The 11,374-nt window shown below is 44.9% G+C and overlaps 1 pseudogene; it reads left to right on the top strand.

Moving 5' to 3' along the window:
* The first annotated feature begins 7,361 nt into the window (after positions 1 to 7,361).
* Positions 7,362 to 7,481, top strand: LOC136659477 (5S ribosomal RNA; annotated as a pseudogene).
* Positions 7,482 to 11,374: the final 3,893 nt, after the last annotated feature.

Below are 11,374 nucleotides of genomic sequence, written 5' to 3'. Positions count from 1 at the left end.
CACCATTGCTCCACTCCTGGGGTTTTTTACGGCTATAACTTTTGATAGAATAGAGATATTTCACTGTGGTTTGTTTCATTGCATTCTGCGTGAAATTATGCATTGAATGATATATGGTATTATTTGAAAATACCAAGATTTAAAACATTTTGGCCAGTAGGGGTGTCACCCCACCATGAGTGTCACGCACAGTCCCATAGTGATGCTACTGTATCACAGCGCTGTCAAGTGGTCCATCTGGTGCCAGTTAGCAGTGATTGCTGGAACAATCAGTGGCAGAAGCTGGAGGAAAACACCTAGCATATAAAAGCTCCATACAGTTGCCTTACCAGTTACTCTGGTAAGCTCTCAGATCTTGTTAGACACTGGCAGGTTGAGTCACCTGAAACGTTGTAAGGTCATGCCTGGAGATACCACTTAATGCCTAGAAGTGCTCCTATGAGTTAACGCTCTTATGTTTTAGAGCGTTTTGGCAGGAGGGCCACATCATCTCACAGACACTGTGTCGGGGGCTGGGAAAAACAAAGAATTAATTCCACGTGAGGCTCCGCGCCTGGGGCGTTTGCCGCACAGAATGAATGGGAGGTTCCCTGGTTTGAAGGGCAGCCATGGAGAGACAGACTGCAATAGAGTGTTTTACTGGTATACAGAGGAGACATTTGGCAAAGAGAACTTCTGTCTACAGAAGATGCCTTCAATGAAAGACAGCTTATGGCAATGTTCCTTCAACTCACCAAGGACACCTGACAGCAGCTAATGGACTTTGTGGAACAGGTTCCAGGGCAAAGTTGTGCAGTCCTCATCCACCAGAGAAATGGGAAGGGCATTCCTGGGGTTTATGTCTCTGCCCCCAGAGGAAATTCTAGAAGTATCTATTTGCTAACAAATGAGCAGGCAGGCAGGCGCTGTGTAACAGTTCATTGACTCCTTGAAATGACAATCATCTTCTGGTCATGCCAACCACTGCATACTCTTTCCAGAAATTGCACCTCCTCATTTAATTGCCTTGCTTTCCAAAAAAGGTAGGATGGATTAACTTACTGAGGGCCCAATACTCTCCAGCTTTCCTGCACCGATGCAGCCATGCCAAGAGGGTGTGCACTACATCCTGTGGTGGGGGGGCATTCATGGAGGCCTCCTAAAGGCAAGACAACATTTGTTCCCTTACCTCAGGGCTGCATTGCCACATCAGCACTGGAAAGTTGGAGAGGATTGGGCCCTAAGAAACCATTTCAAAGACACTTGAGGTCATACAGGGTTAAGTACCAAAAGTCCCTTTCCAATAATCACACCTTCTTTGTTCCATGAGTATAAATTTCATTGACTGGTTCTCCCAAAAGAGACAGAGTGAATTTACCAAAAATACCTTTTTACAGACTTTTGAGCTCATACAGATATAATTTTTCATCAGTATAGCTCCACATGCAATTCCTTTACTCATCAGGAGACACCAGGTCAACTTTCAACTGCAAAGCAAAAGGAAAGTGAAATGGTCTTTGGCCGACTTCTCCTATATGCTACTTTTAGATGCAGAGGGAAGTGGTTATAGACTTCTTTGTATGGGTCCCTTTATTCTCTCATGTCTCAACACCCCTGAAAGTCCACTGGATTACAACAGCCTTAGCATCTTTCTACAACGCATTAATTTCACAATTTTGCTGACGAAAACCACCAAGCGGCAAACGGTGGTTGGAAATGGGTTGCATAACTGGCTAGATGGAAATCTGCCCAAACCTTCTTTGACCTTACTAACCCCTTTCGAGAGGAATGGTTTGGGCTTCATGACGAGTAGGCAAATTTATGTAGACTTACCCTGATGTGATCCGTTCTGCTTGCCAATTAATTCTGCAGAATTTAAATGGGATGTGGGCTTGCACGGAAGAGTGCAAGACATAGATAAAGCATGGTATGTGGTTAAGTGATAGAGGCGCCCTGCCTGCATCTTAATATGGAATGATGGGTTCAGCTCACCACATGGGGCAGCATCCCTCCCAACTCTCAACTCCTGGTCAGCAGGAAGGACTTGGCCTACATGACCGCTCTTTAGAAATCTTCTGATGATTACTGGTGACATTGTGGGTTTCCTTTTCATGAGTCCTCATAGGAGACCTCATAGAATAGAAAAAAATCCTAAATCCTATGTCAGGCAGTTCTTTATTTAGCACAGGGGTCTCCAAACCCCAGCCTGGGGGCCAGATGCAGCCCGTGGTGAGTCTCTATCTGGTCCATGACCAGGTTCTGGTTCCCTGAGAGCCTCTGGCCCAGTTGACAAACACAACCAGAGCTGTGCTTGTGGGGTGGGGGAATGGGGTTCATATAAGTCTGTGCTTTATTTCTGTGGTGTGTGTTGGTACTTAGAGAAATCCTGGAAATTTGAGCCCATTCATTCATTTATTCATTTATCTAAGTTCCATCTCTAATATATTTATTTACATTTTATATTTAAAAATTTTTTTTCCCGGCCCTCTACACTGTGCTGGATATTTGATGTGGCCCTTTGGCCAAAAAGTTTGGAGACCCCTGATTTAGGATCTACCAAAAATACAGTACACTCAGCCTGCATCTAACACACACTTCACTTGTGCAAATTCAACTACATGCACTTGGCAAACAAAAGAACCAGAAAAAAAGCTACAGTTTACATAGTACAGGCAATTTCACCCACCATTCCACTTACTCATTACATGCCCTGGAGCAAGACTAAGATGGGAGAATGAATCTGCTGTTCCCTCAGTCAGTCTCAGTTCAGGTATGCTGCTTGTAGTTTTTAAAGAGACAGTACATATTTTTCAGATGTATTTTTCCAAAGTAATTTTGAGTATATGCTGTTTTAGCTTCATGCACCAACTCTGGAATGGGAATCTCGCATAAGGTGTGGGCTTAAAACCAGAGGGTAAGCAAGAAGAGAAGGGGTGGAGGGAAAAGGAGGCCTGCTGGAGGTGCCCCAACAATCTGAAAAAATCGAAAGGAAATGGGGTGAAAAAATGCCTTTATGCCTTATCCGTGCCAATGTGACTGTTGGCCAGCATGCAGAAGAAAGCTCTCCTTACACTGAATGCAGGGTCTCTTAGCCAATGTAAGCTCTGTATTCCTATCACCGACCAACTTAAGTCAAAACAGGCTGAAGCTTCTTTTGTGGCAGGAAGGCAGAGGAGGGAGGCGAGACACCTATCTTTTCTCATGCACCTTTCCTAGATCTGCCAGGTTCTGTGGTTTCTTTGTAGACTCAGCAAAGAAGCTGTGCTGTGACCTCGAAAGGGATGAGCTGAACTGCTTACTTTCCTGTGGGTTTCAGTAGGGTACATGCCTTCCCTGCTTCAGCCAAAGTTCATTGAGATGTTAGATACAGTGCTCCTTTGATCTTGCAGCTCTAAGACATCTGTGTCATTTTTGCACTCTTGGCCAAGAGGATCAAGCAAACCCTTTGTATACACATCCCACTTACAGCCGCCAGCACCCAGACACTTCCTCTTCAGGGGTTGGGTGGGGAAAGATAAATAGATCATGTGCTTCAAAGACAAGATTGTCACCCTTCCTCTTTATCTCTGGCAGTCCACCCTTGTTTGTCTGTCCAGCTGCCTCTCCTCAACTCTAATCACCTATTAGCTGGTGGTCCCTCCCTTCACTTTTTACCTAATCAAACTTCTCCCTCCTTTCCTGCCTCTCCCAGGCTGTTCACCTTCTCTCCCATTCTCCCTCTTTGTTCCCCTTTCTCATCAAATGAAGCTGCCTTTTGAATCTCAATGCTATTGTCTACATCAGTGGTTCTCACACATGTTTAGCACTGGGACCCACTTTTTAGAATGAGAATCTGTCAGGACTCACCAGAAGTGGTCATGACCGGAAGTCATCATCCAGCAGGAAAAATTTTAACCATCCTAGGCTGCAATCCTACCCACACTTACCAGGAGTAAGTCCCATTTACTATCATTGTTAAAAGCATATACATAGTAGCCTATTAAAAGTTACAGATCTGTAACATGTCCCCAAATGCAGTCACATACCATGGTAGCAACAAGTCTAATATATTAAAAATAAAATATTGAAATGAATGGGGCTCACCTGAAATTGACTCGCGACCCACTTAGTGGATCCCAACCCACAGTTTGAGAAACACTGGTCTACACAGATATTTTAAAAAATCTCCAGACTTTTAGGCAGGGATCTTTCTCAGGCATATCTGGAGATGCTAGGGATGGAATCTGGGCCCTTCTGCATGTCAGGCATACACTCTAGCACTAAACTTGTCTTTCATGGAAAATGCAACAGCCCAGGTTGCAGCCACCACTAGTTTGCATGTATCCTTGTAGATTTTTGAAGCCTGAGTAAATGCCTTGAATATCTAGTTTCATTATTAAAGAAGTAAGATATAGGATTGAGCATGCAAACAGGATTCTACCCTAGGAGAAGAACTAGAAAGGGAAGTCGGTTGTGCATTTCTATATTCTAGCCTAGTGCAAAGACACGGGGAAAACAAACAAGCACTCGGTATGTTTTCAAGTCTATCAATTGAAATACTATTAAAATGTTAAAGTTATTGACATATAATAGTTAACTAAACAGTGAATATGTTGGACTACCTGAATATGGATTCTGGCTCCTAGGCACCAATTCCTCTCTCTTCCCACACCAACTACCTCATTCACAAAACGTTTGTCTTCTCAGCCTGACAGCTGTCAACACCTGGCTCCAGTTCTTGCCCTAATTTAATTTCAAGGTTCTTTCAGACAATGCCTCTTGAACACACCGGTTCTTTGAAAGCCACTGCTCAGGCAGCTCCCACAACAAGCTTGATTCCCTTTTCCAACTTATGGCTCATTCATCTAATGCCAAAATCTCAAGCAAATGCCCCACTCCACAGCCTGTCTGGGAGAAAAGTATTCACCATAAGGGCTAGGCTGACAAAAAGGTCCTGGATATTTCTTCAAGCTTTATTCCATCCCACCGACAGTGAACTCCCATTGCTCTCTCACCTACTCAGCAGACTTCAGGAAAGAGCATTCCTGTTCAGAATCCCTACAGGACTATGAGCAGCAGGGCTAACCTCCCAGCTCCTGAAGCGGTGTGTCAAATGTTGCCTTCCTTACTTGATGGCATGCTCAATCAATGGTCAACTCCACCATGCCTCCTACTTGATCCCGAATGGGCACACTGTTAGTTCGGATTTTGGAGAAGCAAACCACAGACAGGAGAATTCAGAGGACTTCTGACAAAAATAAACGTTTACTCGTTTGCAAACGGGACCCCCCACACACACAGGTGGAGGACCCCGAAGAGTTACAATGATGCAGGTTTTATAGGGTATTCTAGATAGGGGAGGGGTACAAGAGCACACGAAGAGAGAAAAACATCCATGGGAAAAATAACACACCAACAGACAGAAAAACAACATTTGGCATTTGTTATCAGTTCAGGATGTTTGTTTGAGAAGGGCAATTCGATGCGCATCGACAATTTGTTTACAGAGAAACCCATTACAAAGGATCTGGTACTCTATCACATCCCTTTACCCTAACCCTTTTATCCTTATTTGTTTACTGCCATTGTTTATTGCTTTCTGTTCGTTCTTGGGGGCCTATACTAGGTTTATCCTGCAGCCAGCTTGTTTTCTGAGAAGGATATTAGATGCTGGCTGGTAACATTCTTGGACAAGGGTCAGAGAGGGGCACACAAAGGATTTGGGCCCTGTGGGTACTTCAATATTGTGAGCTGGGCATTTTGGGGACATACTGCTTCCTGGATTGGAAAAGCAAAAGAGGAAGTGTGGAGGAGAGGGGGGCAGTGACCTAGAGCTCCCTGCACACTTCCTCTTCTGCTCGACTCCCATCTTTATCTTCAAATCCAGGGATCGGGAGGAGATGGGGCACTGTGCAGATGGAAGCAAGCACCCTCCCCCACAGAGACGTAACAGGGATTTTTGGCACCCAGGGCAATGCCGTGACACCATGATGCCACATAGCGTCACTAGGGCACATGCACTTCAATTGCTTCCCCACTCAGGAAGCAGTTGGAGCGCAAGTGCACATTTGGCAGTCGGGAAGGCGATTTTGCCCAACCAGCTGCTGAAAGGACACGTGCGCACCAATTGTTTCCCGAATGGGGAAGCAACTGGAGTGCATGCTCTGGCATTCTGCTCCAGTTGGTGCCCAGGGCACACATCCTGTTTCGCTCCAGGAGCTGTATGTCACTACTCCCCTATCAATCCACTACCAGAGGCTAGTGCCTCAGGCAGCCTCATGAAAAAAACACCAGCCCTGAGAAACAGTGGCACTTGGGACCCAATCCTCTCCTGGCATTGCTCTCCTGCAACTGCTGTTCAGAGGCATACTGCCGCTGAGTATGAAGATAGTATGTAGCCATCATGACCCATCTCAGGATCTTGGCACATTTAAAGGGAAAGTGACACCCCCTTCCCAACCAAGTAAGGATGCATAAACTCTAGAGCAGGAGCATTCAAACATCAGATCCTGTCAGGGCTGTGCTTCGGGCAGGATGCTTAGAAGTCAGGGCCACCAGACAAGCGAGGAGTCACTCTCAATGACAGAACCAGAGGCACCTTGTTCAAAGTCCCAGCTCAGTGAGGAAGTCCTTTTCCAGCACAATCTTATGCATGTCTACTCAGAAGCAAATCCCATTGTGTTCAATACGACTTTAAAAAAAGAGTGTGCGTAGGATGGCAGCCTTACAATCTTTCCTGTTCTAGAAGGATTCAGTGATGGATCTGGATGACCAATCAACAGCCTGAGAGCCCTACAGATGTTATAAGCAGGATGACTATATGTTAATTATACGTGGGGTTATCAATCCTCCAAAATAAAATAAACGTCTTGCAGTTCCAACAACTTGCCACAGGGGGAAGCTGCTCACAGACCCCCCCCCCCCCAAAAAAGGCTCTCCGTTCTACTGCCTGACAGTTCTTTTGGTTAAGGGGGTAGAGAGGGGCAGTGCTTGAGCATGGAGAATGATGCCTGGAAGTTCTCATCTGCCCTAGTGAGGCAGATATGAAGAATTTGGGAATGGATGTGTGTAGTTGCCCATTAAGCTGTGGCAACGAGAGGGAACCGAAAACAAGCCAGAAATAGACCATGTCCTTGACTAGCAGAGGACCCCAGTCACATTCTTGGGAAAGTTCATCATGTTGTTGGAAACCGAACAGCTAGGCTGCAGGTGCCTTGAGGCGCCCTTTATTTATTAGCAGAACAGAATAAATTGCTCTATTGACTCCACATAAAAGAACCATTGTGTTTATCTCTTCTCTGTGTTAGAGGAACCGGTTCTTATCTCTTCCTGTCTCTTCCTGTCCTATCTTGGTTTCTGGGTAAAGAATGAACTCAATCAATTGGGAACACATTGGGTCCCTTTATTGCAGCAACTGTTACCCTGCACATGCCTGATCTTGTCTGATCTCAGAAGCTAAGCAGGGTCAGGCCTGGTTAGTACTTGGATGGGAGACCGCCTGGGAATACCAGGTGCTGTAGGCTTATACCATAGTCTTTCGAGACTGAAGGTTGCCAACCTATATATACTATCTCAGTAGTGTCTTGGTCTGACGCGTGGTTGCCAAGCGCGTAGAATATCAATTCTCTCAATTTCAATGTCTCTCAATTTCAATAAATCCAAAATTATGATCTTTAGGAACACCTGGAGGCAACATTCATGGTCCTTTAGTGGAGGGCATATTGAGCAAGTAAAGCAATAGAAGTACTTAGACATTTACTTCTCATGCAACTTCGCCTGAACCAAACACTATAAAACAATTGTCAGTCTCGCATCTGGGATGACACAGAACATTGTATGTTACCACTTTAACAGATGGGGTGCCTATGTTCCAGCATCTCTGAAAGTATTTAATGCCAAAGTTGCTCTCCAGATCTTGTATGGCATCCCAGTTTGGATCAAGGCATTGAATCGCCCTTTGGAACACATCCATGCTGCTCTTCCAAAAGAAAATCTTGGAGTTGCCAAGATACATATGCTTCCCTATGTCTAGAGTCAGGGCAGCTATTAATTGAGATAAGGGCCTGGCTCAGAGCTTGTAAATTTTGGTTCAGAGTGTATTACAATCTAAATCAGAACACTCTTCTGTACAGTCTCCTAAAAGACTCACTAGCTCCAATGGGCTCTGTGGTGGTCATTCACAAAATCAGAACAACTGGTATAAGTTTGGAGGTGTTCGACTCATTGCCTACTTTCCAGCTGATCAAAAAGAGATTTCTTGATACTCAAGCACAGAAGTTACATAGAGCTGCGAGTAAAGTTTGTTCCCCTTGAGCCTTCAGATCCCTTGCAGAGCTGGTCACTTGCCACGGCACCTCACTCTGCTAAAGTGCCCTTATGAACGCAGGGCCTTCACTTTGGCTAGATGCAATGTATTTCTCTCAGCTGTGCTGTATGGAAGATTTAACACAGCCATTTTCAACCACTGTGCCGTGGTACACTGGTGTGCCGTGAGTGGTCCACAGGTGTGCCACAGGAATTTGGAGGAAGATCATTTATTAATAGGGCCAATGGGAGATGTGAGCCCCCACTGGCAGCATGGTGTGTCTTGTCAATTTTCAAAAACCTGGTGGTGAGCCTTGACCATTTTAGTGCCTTGTTGGTGTGCCGTGAGATGTAAAAGGTTGAAAATCACTGATTTAACAAGACTCCATATAATGAAAGATGCTGGGGTTTGAGTCAGGTATGATAGAATCTCTCATATGATCTTACATTGCAAGCTCCATCTAATAGCTCGCAAGAAATATTTAGCCCCTTACTTGAACAAGTGGGCAGATTGTTCAGACAATACTCAACTGAAGTATCTGGTCTTCTGAGGATCTGACTATAATGGAGACTATGGGAGCTTTCTTTAAATAGTACCTGAAACATTGTCGCTTCGCCAATAGTACAAGGGTAATGGGTTGTACCACCTAATATTTGGGAATTTATTATTACTATTCAGGTTTTTTGAACTGTCTGTCTTTGTATGTATGCATGATGCCAATAAAGGTTCAGATTCTGAACTCAATCTAGGAGTCCAAATGAGCTATGGTTATTCTGCCTTTGCCACAAGATACCTGCGACATTTTAAACCATCTGACTGTCCAGTTGCTAGAGATTTTTTAGTTTTTTTTAATCCATTCATTGGATGAATGAACCCAGTTTCTGTAGGAAAATGTAGGGTAAGAAAATGCTCAAAAGGCTGCCCAAGAAGTGTTTAAAACATGAAAATACAATGGGGGGGGGGCATTCCCATAGTCTTAAAAGTTTAGGTGCCAGAGGAAAATATAAAGCTATAGTTAACCAATTTTATTTTTTTGATTTTTCTCTTTGGGGTAGAAAAATGTGCAAGCCCCGAAACTACACCAGTATCCTGGAATTTAGAAAATAAAAAAGTATCAGTGTGTCTGTCCAGCTCCCAAATCTTTGTACAGACCAGACAAAACAGGTTTCTGACCCCACCGGGGAAGGCAGATGAGAGGGAAGATCCATCTCAGATCTTGGAGGTGTGAGATTCTTGCTTGCAGCTGGTTGGCGAATTGTGTTCATTGTTCCTTATAAATGACCAAGTTGTCCCCAGATCGATCTGAGCGAAACAACAAGGCTCTTGGTCCAATTCTGACAGGGCTCAGGCTCCCACACATTTTGGTTTCAGATCTGCAGTGGAGTTGGTGGTCAGTTCAAGGGGTCAGAGGCAAACTGCACTGCTGAGGACAGGAATGGGTTAAGTAACAGAAACAGCAATATAAGAACATAACATAAGAACATAAGAAAACCCCCCCGGACTTATTTCTGAGTAGACATGCATAGGATTGGGCTGTTGGATGGTAAGCAATGCACTTAGAAGCTCTCAGTCTTCCCTGTTTGAAACATGGAAATGAGGATAAGACTTACCTTTCAGGTTTGTTGTAAAGATTCCAACCCTTGAAATCACTCTACAAATCTTAAATGTTTTTATATAGCCATAGTCCAAGAGGCAGGGCCAGCCCAAGACCTCCTGGCACCTGAGGCGCCATGCCAAATGCTGCCCCCCATCCAGTGATGTGCCAGCCACTGCTCCTCCGACACTCTAGCCCACCACTCTCCTCTCTCCAACTCATCATCTTTCATTCCATTGCCCTCCTCCTTTTGCAATCCAGGGAGCGGGAGGAGGAAGATCAGTGGAGGAGGACCGAAGTGGGCACCCCATGCCAGCCTGATGCCCGAGGCAATCACTTCAGTTGGCTTCATGGATGGGCCAGTCTTGCACACAACCCTGAACACCTTGGAGGAAAGTTAGTAATCTTTGCTACCCATGGACTTGCTACCTACATTTCCGAATCCGAATCCGAATCCACATGGATTTGCTTATCCATGGGGTGCAGTATTGACACTTACCTCGCTCCATTCACAGTCTGTTCTTGGCTACTGTGTTCTCTTTGGCTGGCAGGTAAGATACCCCTCCTTCTAACCCTGTTGATCCCATATGATCAGTGACTCCCTATCCATGGATTCAGTATCTTCTGGGATTTCCAGGACTATTGACTATCAATGTGAAAAATAAAAATTGACTATCAGTGTAAAAAATAAATAAATGTTCTCTGAAACAATCATGGTTAACAATTAATTCTACATAACTACCATTGCAAGAACCATGTTCAGCCTGTCTGCCTAAAGTAACAGAACAGAATGCCTGGGTTCATTGGATATCTGTGTCTGTGTGTCATTGTGGCGAGTAATTCTGTGCAGCCCCTGCATCCAAGAACCAACTCTAAGCCTGCAGAAGGTGGCAGGAATTCAGTCTCAGTGCATGCACCTAGGAGAGTGGCTGCATGAGATTTTTGCCTGCGGGTCAGTGCTGATCACCTCAGATTTGGAGCAGGCCTGGAGATTGGCTGCGATAGCAAGTGATGACGAGCCAACTTAAGAATGAAGGCAGTCAAGGGTGTATTTATTTTCCAGTTACAGTTCCCTGGAGGAATTACTTGCGAGCCGCAGCATGCACTTCAGGCAGGTTACGGCTTGAAGGTAGATGAGATAGTGAAGATCAACAAGGGCAAAAAAGCCTCTGGCTGCCCCTCTGGGTTCCATATTTATACAAAGGAGGAGGCTGTTCCTTCCAGCACTTAGTAGGTGGGGTGGCTTCCTCTTGTTGGAATGCAGAAGAACAATGGTGGGTGTTGAAAGAAACCTCTTGGCACCCTTTTGGATTATTTAAAAGAGGAAGAGATCAGGTTGAATGCAGCCCCATCATGTTTAGGGCAACAGCTGCACCAAAGGCCTTAGGCTAGAAAAGTCACTTATTCTGGCTTCCAAAGGATGAGAAAAAGCAGAATCTCATGTGCTCCAACTGTCCCTTGTCAATCAAGGAGAGTTCCTGTTTCCTGGCAAATCATGGTTCCTATTTTGTCCCTGT

This window comes from Tiliqua scincoides, chromosome 8 (genome assembly GCF_035046505.1).
Source record: "Tiliqua scincoides isolate rTilSci1 chromosome 8, rTilSci1.hap2, whole genome shotgun sequence".
Taxonomy (NCBI): domain Eukaryota; kingdom Metazoa; phylum Chordata; class Lepidosauria; order Squamata; family Scincidae; genus Tiliqua; species Tiliqua scincoides.
The sequence above is the reverse complement of the archived record's forward strand: the minus strand, read 5'-3'. Positions and strand labels throughout refer to the sequence as shown.